Raw genomic sequence first — 10229 nt, 5'->3', positions numbered from 1 at the left:
GTAGTGATGTATTATTTTTAAGTATACAGCTAATATGTTTGGAGTTATTTAAAATTTCTATTGAGAAATATGTATTTTCACTATTGCTGTAGACAAGCATCTACATAAGACTGTTAAATTGTTGTTTTATATCAAATAACTTTTATAATACTTATTTATATTGTTACAATATTTTATAAATTTTATGGAACATGACAAAAAAGACATTTCAGGTATTGAAGGGGGTTCTCTGGGAGGAGTGGTGGTACAAAAGGGAAACAAGAATGTGATTCAATTCTATTTCATTAAAATATGTTTTTAAATGTTAACAAATTCAGATACATTGAAATCATGTAACTTTTCTAATCATAATGCAATAAAAGTTGTTTTTTTTTAAAAAAAAAACAGGAGATGTTATCAAAAGAAAAAAAACAGTTAACAAAATTATAGCCTATTTGGAGGACTCATTATAGCTTCTCAGTGTAAGGGTTAGGGAGATAACTCAAGGGTGGAATGCATGCCTACATGTATGAGAACCTATGTTCAGCCTCCAGTGCCACATACAAAACACAGAGAAACAAAACAAAGCACTTTCTCAATATGAATACCTGAAACTGTCTACAGGCACTCTGATCTCAACTTCCAAGTCCTACAACGTAGCCATCATACATTGGCTATCATGAGTTTCGTTTTGTTTTGTTTTGTTTTTGGTTTGGTTTTTAATAGGGGATTCATGTGTTCTGTGATCAGATTCATACCTTTCATTTCCCCATTTGCCAGCTCTAGCCTCTTCATGTAATAATAATGTGTCTTTAGCATATTAATTACCTCCTCTAGTGAATTACTCAAATTCCTCCCTTAATAGAAGTCAAAGATGCTATGGACTTTCCAAATAAAACCATATGAAAACTCCTTGTCTATTTTAAGAGATTAGGTTCCACCTCTAATTTAAGAGGTGGAAGTATTTTAGCTTATGGACTTCCATCTCTACATATAGACACTGAACCAATGTACGTTTCACCTATCTGTTACTTTTAAATTTTAAGAGATCAACCTCATGCCAGTTAAGGTTAGTACATAAGTAAATCTGTCGTCAAGGAGGAGAGCTGAATCAGGATGGCACTGTCTTCTGAGAAATCTGTGTTTAGTGAGCTCTGTTTATGTTCTGTGGTTATTACCCATGCTTTAAAAATGAATGGTAGGCACCTCCCTTCCCAGTTGGGTGTGGAGGGAAGATGTGCCTCTGGTGCATCTTGAGCGCAGTGGAGCAGCAAAGCAGAGCTGCCTCAAATAAACTTTGACTCTTAATTTTTTTCCTTTGGTTTTTCAAGACAAGATTTCTCTGTATAGCCCTGGCTGTCCTGGAACCCAACTTTGTAGACCAGGCTGTCCTTGAACTTAGAAATCCACCTGCCTCTGCCTCCCAAGTGCTAGGATTAAAGGCGTGTGCCACCACTGCCCAGCTCGGCTCTTAATTTCTTTCTTCTATAGCTTCTTTCCAAAGTAGATAGATTATTTATATGATTTGCAAGAGGTAAAACAAGCGCACTAGTAGAAATGCTTATGAGTATGATATCACTTACTGTCTTACAATACAGCATGGCACATTTAGACATTGGGTAAATGCAAATCCTTACACTTCTCAATGTCTTCAGCATATTTTATGCAAATGGATGTTAAGAATAAAAATTCTAATTTCAAATGAAGAAAATTCATGACATGCATCTTGAGTTGTGGTTTAATCACTGTATACCCAGAAAGATATGGACAGTTGTCCCATGGAAGCTATTAAAGTCGCTGTCCAAGGTTAAATGAAATTGTAGTTTATCAGAGCAGCATTGAGAAAATAAGGGAATCTGTTCATGGCTCTTGATTAATGCCAAGCGTGATCAACACAAGGGGGTTCATTAAGCTATAAATCATGTGGATGATTTAACATGTCATTGTGTCTGCTGTCTGCTATGAATGTGCACAGCCCCGCGTTTTAAAGTTGTGTCTCTAGTGCCTTGGAGTTCTGCTCAGAAGGAACCTCTACTTCTTCTGCTGTGCATTTTCTGTTACCTCCTGGCCACCCCCAGATATATTCAGCATTGCATATAAATTGTTTAATTCTTTTGGGTGAAGCATATTATGACTTTTTATTAAACTTTTCCCATAATGTATATGGTATTATTTACTAGGAACTATTTATTACTTTGTTGAATATCCCAAAATCATATCTATGTCTTAAAACCCAGTGCGACACGGGTTAAAACTAAGTCAGTCCAGGTTAATTCTTAGTATTCTTATTAGTGTACATTTTACAGTTAAAATGCAACTTTCACAAAACATTTCTAATAATGCTTTCATGCCTTTTTTGTTGAGTTCCTCATTACTCTCTGCTTATGTGGGGTAAATTTTAAAGTTGATCAAATCTGAGGAAACCCTAACTGCAAAACTATAGTTTAGGTATATTATTACTAATTTCATTATGTATGGGAATACTATTTAAAAATAATGTTTATTGAAAACAATTCCCTGTCATTGGGGAAAATAGACTAGACGTGAATCATGGTGTCATGTGCTTTGCATTTATGTTTTGGAGATTAGTCTTCCAATCATCTTAATTTTTCTAGACATAATCAGGCCTCTATGTAGAATGAGAAGAGCCATGATTTAGCTCATGATTTTACTTGTATTCTTTTTCAGAAGCTTTCTTTACAAAATTAAATTTGCTGATATTATTATTATTGAATGGAGTTTGACAACTTACTAAGAAAATAAAATATTTCCATGGTAAAGACTAAAGGGCTGTGATTTATCTTCTGTCTTATTTATTTGTTATCTAGTACGTGGGATTCAATAGCGTCACACTTTATCTCTCTCACTTAGGACTAACCTCCTCTCACAGTCATGGAAGATTTATGAGAATCAGTGAACGAGAGGCTACAAGCTCAGCTTAGTGGTTCTTATGAGGGAGGACATGACAAGGGAGACGTGACCACATTGCCTGCAATCTTAAAATAACAATGTTGTCTGCAGAAAAACAACAAGCAGTCTTTGTAGATGGTGCTTCATTTTGAATATTGTGGGTACACATGTCAATCAAAATTTGGATTGAACCTTAAAACTACTTATGGTCTCAGTATGGCAACTGTATAATGAGGGTCACAATTTGAGATGAATCATTGTTTAGATTTATATGCCTAATAGCCTATTAAATTGGAAATTCTTCTTTTTTTGCTTTTTGGTTTTTTGAAACAGGATTTCTCTGTGTAATAGGCTTGGCTATCCTGGAACTCACTTTGTAGATCCAATTGGCCTCAAACTCACAGAGATCCACCTGCCTCTGCCTCCTGAGTACTGGGATTAAAGTCATGAGTGACCATGCTCAGCCTAAATTGGAAATTCTAAGAGTTTGTTTATTTTAAAAAAAAATGGATCTCACAAGATGCTGTAATGGTTTTAGGGCCTTCCAAAATCAATGCTAGGAAAATTCTGCTTTGCTTCATTTTGAGACAATGTATCATTCTATGTCCCAGACTGGCCTGCATTCACTGTAACTATGACTCCTTTCAAACTGGTGGCAATTCTCCTGCCTCAACTTTTGAGTGTTACATATGTGAGCCATCACACCTGGCTCCAGGGAAATATTTTACAGGACCTAAATATTCCTATGAGGGAAACTACCATCAGTTATAGAACACATATCAAGCTTTGTTTGCTAGGGGTGATAACCTGGCTAGCATCTGCCATTCTCTGGGGAAGATTGAGTTGCCACTTAGGAGCTGGTAAGACCAGGTGCTAGCTTTCAAAGAACACCTGAATAATTGGATGCTATTTTAATTTCAATCTTTTTTTTTTTAAATAGGCTGTGGGTTGCACTATCCACAATACTCTCAAAGTAAACTGTTTGATTATTTAAATTGGATGTTTGAAAATGTATTTTAATTAGGTCCAAGACCAAATTAGAATGGTGTGTAGTGAATACCAAGCATTTTAAAGAGCAATGCAGCAAACAGAGCTTTCTTTTGTGGTGTACAAAGTAGGGAGTACGTGTGTTTCATTTGTCAGTTTTTAGTCACAACCCTGAGCTGCTAATTCAAACTATGTGATGGTTCTCCCCTGAAAAACACTGGAGAGGTCATTCACACAGTCAAGGTCTTCTTGAATACTTTTTAAAAAAGGGTACTATATTGTTTTCTCCTGCCATTAATTGCCAGGGGTTTATGTACAAGACAATAATTAATTATACCTCTGGGAAACTCAAGAGTCAACATGAATCAAAGCAGGCTTGGTGAGGATCATAGAAGCCTCACATAATTAAGCAGGGCCCCAGAGACCAATTGTTTATGGAATGATTTTGCTGGGGCTAATTGACACTAATTATTTAATCTGATTTTCTTTTTCCTAGTTATTCTTCTACAGTTACTGCTTCCTGCTTGTGATACCCAGGAAGCCTTTGGGTCCTTGATCTGCCTCCATTCAGTTTGGCTAGAAATGGATTTAATATTGATAATTGTTACTTCCTAACATGTTACATAGATAGCCTATATACAAAACACATGAGAAATACAACAAATGATCCATGATAAAAGATACATACTAGGCAAAAATGTGTATTGACTTATTACTTCTAGGTTTGACTAAGAGTTAATTCATTAAAAATGTATGTGTAATGAACTTATAGTTTCTACATTATTTTTATGTGTGTGCAAAAATAAGGGCTGGGATCTAAATTAAAAACAGTAAGTTTGTGAAGCTGCCTAACTGGAGTCAATCTTAAAACTTACAGAACAAGTACAGGTTAAAATTCTTTATCCACAGCTATGTGCTGGGGATGTGGACACACAAACTTGGTGTGCCAGTTAATTAAAGGAATGCCTTGAGCTGTATCAGATGCCACAAAGCATCTCTATGTCTGTTTATGGATTTCTCCCTCCTCTGAATATCATGATTCTAAAACAACATTCACCATTGAGATAAACAAAGATGGGGAATGATTTATTTATGTATGCTTTGATTAAAGATGTTCTTAAACCTCCATGGTACTCGAGCTGCTATCATATATTATATGCAAGACACAGGATCTAAGTAACTTCTGCCTAAGAAATTGGAACCTCAGCCCCATGTATAGTACTGTGAAGCTATGTCCTTTGGTCCCTGAAACCTATGTCACCACTCTAGATGTCTCGAGCTTGTCTCTACTTGCCACCCTTCAAGATCAGTCTGTCTTCTCACTTCATTTACTTTCTCTGCCATTAAGGGCTACATGGTGACCTCTTATTCCAATTATTATTTGCATGTTTCTGAGCCAGATTTGTTTTTTCTGTGTTGGATAGCTTTTATCATAATTGCTAGATTTCTACTTGGTTTATATTGAAATCACGATGACATATTTGACTCTTCTTGCCCATTAATTTTCACCAAAGTGTTTTTATTTTTCTGCATTTATTGATTCATCTTGTGTAAGGATGTGTACACACAGATATATGCATGGGGGTGGGGAGTGGCACATACAGGTGTGTAGCACTCAGAGGAAATTGACAAGAATCAGTTCTCTCCTTGTACAACATGTGATCCAGGAGCAGAGCTCATCTAACCAGGCTTGTCATCAAGCGCCTTCACCCACTTGGTTCATCTCGCTGGCCCTCAATGGAATAACTTTAAAATCCTAGGAACTTCTGGAGTTGGAGAAGTTTCTCAGTGGTTAAAAGCACATAACTGTTTTCTGCAGAGGACTCAAGGTAGATTCCCAGCATGCATATCAGGCAACTCACAAGTACCTGGAACTCCAATTTCAGAGTGCTGACACCTCTCTGACCTCTTTGGGCATATACAGAGACACATATACAAACACAAAATAAATCATTTTTTTAAAAAGTTAAAATCTTAGTAACTTTGAAAATTGTGTTTTTATTAATTTTTTGAAAATGTTGCACAATGTAATCTGGTCACACTCTTACCTGACTCTTTTCAGATCTACCCTATCTGCTCTTACCCTCTTTTCTACCCAACTATGATTCTTCTTCTTTTCCAAACCCATCAAGTCCAGATTCTATTAGTCAACTCTCCTTGCAAGTGTGTTATGCCCTGGAGTGTAGTTGACCTATGTGGAAAGAAAAGTGCCTTTTCAGCATCCAGCAGCTATTAAATATAGATAGTTCCTCAACTAGTGGTGAAATTTTGTGCCTTCTTTGTTGGGATTCTGTTTGTCTTGAGCTTATGCAGATCCTGTGTATATTGTCATAATTGCTATGAATTTATATGTGCAACTGTCTTGCTGAGTGTTGCAGCATTTTCTCTGTCCAATCACATTAGGTTAGTGACAGGCCTGTGATTGGACAGGAATAGAGAGATGGAGCTAGAAGTTTAGGAGTGAGAGAGGTCGGAGAGCAGGAGAAGAGAAGCAGGGAGAAATCATCATGGAGTCAGGTTAACAGGAGGACGATCCAGACCCTGCGTGGTTTTAAACAGCCACAGGTAGCTAAGGTTTTCACAAGGTTAGAATAATTGGGTTAAAGCATTATCTTTATCATTTGGCTCTGAAATTATTGTATTGTCATCTTGTAAATTGGGATCTTATTGATATATAAGCCTGATTAGATAATTAAACCTTAAGAGTCATGTCTCTACTGGGTAACTAGGCACTAGATGACTGATTGTGGAGTGTGCGGAGCATTGCACATGTAAGTGAGACTATCTTGCTAGCTGGGAGAGGATAGCTAGACCCCACTGGGACATAGTGATGTGCTCAGCCAGTAGTGGCAGGGCGAGAGAGTTTGTGGAGTGATCTTTTTAAATATTTTCCACAACAGCTGTGGCTAGATAACATTGTTTCATTGAAATTATCCAACACCTCTGTCTCTGACAATCTTTCTGTCCCCTCTACTGAGGAGTTCTCTGAGCCTCTGAGGCAGGGGAATGATATGTACATGCCACTTTTGACTGTGCATGCCAGTCTCTATTGTGTGCACACTGACTGGGGACTTCTGTGTTGTTGTCTCCTCTAAGGAGTGTCTAACAAGGGTTGAGAGGAGCCTTATCTAAGGGTTTATCCTGGTGCCTTTTAAGGTAAAAAGTGCAGCTTTCAGTGTATTTGATAGCCATTCTTTTGTTTACTGACATCTGATTTTCCAGTGGGGCAGCCACTTCAAGTTGACTGATTTATTCCTTTGACATAACTCTACTAGACTTCGCTAACTTTGTGCTGTAGGCACACATATACTAGGTATGTTCCAAGTAATTTCTGCTCCAGCCCTGAGTTCAGCTCTGGTGCACTTAGTGCTAATGAACTAAGTCCTTGGATGTGTTGATACGCTCGCTACTGAACCAACTCCAAGCTGTGAGCCCTGATAGCACAATGCTAAAAATGATACAAAAATGGACCTTTAGAAATGCTATCTCATACTTTCATACTCCTGCAAGATGGCTTCTCTACCCTTGGCAAGATGACCTGAGACCATCCTCTGTGTGTGGCTCTGATTACAATGACCATTGAACTTTTGGCACCACTGCTGAACTCACAAAGGCCTTCCTGTCAGCACTGGCCTCTACTCTCAAGGACCTCCTAAACCTCCATTTGTGCCATCTTCCTCGTTTATCATAGCTGAAGAACTTCACAGTGGACATATGTCAAGTCTACAAGCTTCTAAAGCATCTTCATGGGAGAAAATTCCCCAGTGAAACCCGAAACAGCATTTTCTGCCTAGCCAACTAGGGTAAGTATAACTTTTATGTTAGCATGGTATTATAGAGTGTCTGTGTGAATAAATGGACCCTTTCCTCTGTGGACACCCTAATGGCTGAGTTCTTTTTGCAGTTTATCATAGAAGGCAGAAACTAAAGGCAGGAACCAAAACATAAGCCATCGATGTACACTGCTTACTGGCTTGCTCCCTCTGGCTTGCTCAGCTTGTTTCTTATGTTATCAAGGACCAACTGTCCAGGAGTGGCACTGCCCACAATGGACTGGGCCTTCTCAAATCAATCAGTAACCAGGAAAATGTGTCGGTGACCTACCTGCAAGCAGTCTGATGGAGCCATTTTCTCAATCTTCCCTTTTCTGAAACTAAAAAGTCTATCTTGTATCAAGCTGACAAATATCTAACCAGGACACATATGTATATGTGTAGGTACTTTCATTAACAGCTTTTAAAATGCAGGAGGTTAAGATTTCATTTTGGTTGTTTTTTGTCTTTTAATTTATTCTACTAAAAATATTCAATGATTTTATTTTAAAGTAATCTGAAATGATATGGCAGTACTGTCACATTAATGTATTTAGCTAGACTAATTTGGCTTAGTGCATTCTCATTTAAAAGGATTCCTTTTGTAAAAATGTATTTTATGCTTTGTCATTTTTTTAAAAAATAGCACAATGGCACATTTTCACGACAGAGACTGGCTGAGACCCAGCTCTCAGGAAGGAACACCATATCAAATTTCAGTCATGGCTCTAAGGCAGACGTTAACAGCTTTTCACAGGGAGGGGACATCCTCAGCTCTCTGTGTTGTCAGGGCCGAGTGTGCATGGCCCTCACAGCACCGTGGCCTGCACGACAATCTCGGGGTCCTCGATGTCCCTTTTGCTCTGGACCATCCTCAGCTCCAGCTGAAGCTGGCTGGGCTTCTGTCCTTCTCCTGCATCGGGTCCCCGGTGCCCACGAAAACGGCATTCACCTTGCGCATCTCCATCCGGATGCGCTGGGTCACGGTGGACCCTTCAGTCTTCCTCATCCTTTGGCTACCTAGCGCAATCAGATAGTTGCTGTCCTGTGGGGATGGCAGGTCAGAGCTGGTGATGACCACGGTGTAAGGACCCATACAGTGCAACAAGTCCATCACCTCGAATGCTTCTTCCTGGCTGTGGATTTTTCTGCCACTCAGCAACTCGGCCTCAAACTGGTTGGGAGTGATGATGTCAGCCGCAGATACCGCTTTGTCCTTGTACACGGGAAGGAGGTCCTGGGGAACATATGTAGAGCCTTCCCCTTTCCACTTGTCGCCCATCACAGAGTCACACACGTACACGAGTCGAGAGTTCTGTTGCTTCAGATCCTGCATGATGTCCAACGCCAAGGCCAGGAAAGACTTGTCTCTCGTGTAAACAGTGAGCACGTAGTCATACTTACTGACACTATTCACCTTGAGACCTTCATACAGCACGTGCAATTCCTGGGATTTCAGTACCTGGCCCTTCTAATGGGCATAGCCTGTGTGGTTTGAAAACTGCACAGAGTTCATAGCATCAACCTCAAACCCCAAAACCTGCAGAGGGAGCATGGCCTCTCTGTTGCCCACAGAGCCGCAGACAACATGGCTCTTGATGGAGAGCACCCGGCATTCGCCCTCCATGCCGGGAAAGCTGTAGTGGCACGCAGTCCAGGCGGGGTCATGGGCTGGGGCTGCTCTGGCTGCTCGCTCGGGCTCAGCTCTGAACCTGTAAAAATGTATTTTAAATTATGTAAAACATCTGCATAGTTTCCAAGTCAAAGGCACATATAATTAAAGGTTTTATCGCTTAATAGTTTCCATCTTCATTTTCTTTTGCTTTTTCTTCTTTTGCAGCTAACCACTTTGATCAGCTTCTTGAGTTACCCTTCAATGTATTCTTTGGCAAACACAAATACACATATGGACCTGGGAAAAATGGATCTGTAGGTAAAGGCACTTGTTACCAAGCCTGTTAATTTGAGTTCAGTCCTCAAGATCTGTATGGTAAAGCAACTCTCAGAGTGGTCCTCTTATCTCCACACATTTGTGGTGGCACAGAGATCACACACATATACACACACATACACACACACACACACACACACACACACACACACTAAATCATGCAGAACCATTTTTGAAAAAATAAATTAATACACATAAACATAAACACAAGCACTATTGTATCCGTTCTACATAACACAGCCTATAACTTAACATTCTATCTCTGGGTTATTTTCCCTCTTTATGTACCATCCATGGGGCTCACTCTGTGGCAGTGTTTCGAGGTTCCATTGCCCCTTGTCACAGCTGCACAGTACCCAGTACTGCGAATGACCACAACTAGCTGCCAGTCTTGGCTCTAGCTGTTTTCAGCGTCGATATAGGATCTTGTATGCTCATTGTTTTTAACCACTGAAGAAACTCCACACCTAATTAAGTCTGATAATCCCAGCTTCTCAGGAGGATGAAGCAGGTGGATTGGAATTTTAAAGACATACTTGTGATGGTTTGTATATGCTTGGCCCAGGGAGTGGAACAATGAGGAGGTGTGG

At 39.4% G+C, this 10229-nt stretch overlaps 1 pseudogene; it reads right to left on the bottom strand.

The window, feature by feature from the left end:
* Positions 1 to 8497: 8497 nt before the first annotated feature.
* Positions 8498 to 9315, bottom strand: LOC116080745 (annotated as a pseudogene).
* Between the last annotated feature and the right edge of the window lie 914 nt (positions 9316 to 10229).

This window comes from Mastomys coucha, unplaced genomic scaffold, assembly GCF_008632895.1.
Source record: "Mastomys coucha isolate ucsf_1 unplaced genomic scaffold, UCSF_Mcou_1 pScaffold6, whole genome shotgun sequence".
Classification (NCBI taxonomy): Eukaryota; Metazoa; Chordata; class Mammalia; order Rodentia; family Muridae; genus Mastomys; species Mastomys coucha.
This window is presented reverse-complemented; position numbering and strand designations above follow the sequence as displayed.